Consider the following 805-nt stretch of genomic DNA (forward strand, 5'->3'; position numbering starts at 1 on the left):
ACAAACATAAAAATTTGAAAGACCTGATTCGACCCAGCCTCTCGGGGCTTTTCCCAGGGCCGGAGCGACAGGGGCTCGGTCCTACGGCGTGCCCGCCTAGGGGGCGCTATGACGGACACACCAGGGGACACGGACACCCTGGGTGGACAAACATAAAAAATGGAAAGACCTGATTCGACCCAGCCTCTCGGGGCTTTTCCCAGGGCCGGAGCGACAGGGGCTCGGTCCTACGGCGTGCCCGCCTAGGGGGCGCTATGACGGACACACCAGGGGACACGGACACCCTGGGTGGACAAACATAAAAAATTGAAAGACCTTATTCGACCCAGCCTCTCGGGGCTTTCCCAGGGCCGGAGCGACAGGGGCTCGGTCCTACGGCGTGCCCGCCTAGGGGGCGCTATCACGGACACATCAGGGGACACGGACACCCTGGATGGACAAACATAAAAATTGAAAGACCCGATTTGACCCAGCCTCTCGGGGCTTTCCAAGGGCCGGAGCGACAGGGGCTCGGTCCTACTGCGTGCCCGACTAGGGGGCGCTATGACGGACACGTTTCCGCCATTTACCGCACGGATAAAATCCTGGGCCCGACGCCGCCCAGGTCACTTGTGACGACCGCCCCCGGACACCTCCCTTTCCCTTTTCCCCTCTAACCTTTTGGTAACCACGACTTGCCATCGGAGCGGCCCCCACCGGCCGGCGTCAGCCGGTTACCCAGGTGCGGGGATTCCTCCGGATTTGCAGGTTTGCCTCTATTGCCGCCCGGCAAGCCCGATTTGAAGCGAGACCAAGACGACCCGTC

Source organism: Nerophis ophidion, unplaced genomic scaffold (assembly GCF_033978795.1).
Source record: "Nerophis ophidion isolate RoL-2023_Sa unplaced genomic scaffold, RoL_Noph_v1.0 HiC_scaffold_180, whole genome shotgun sequence".
Taxonomy (NCBI): Eukaryota; Metazoa; Chordata; class Actinopteri; order Syngnathiformes; family Syngnathidae; genus Nerophis; species Nerophis ophidion.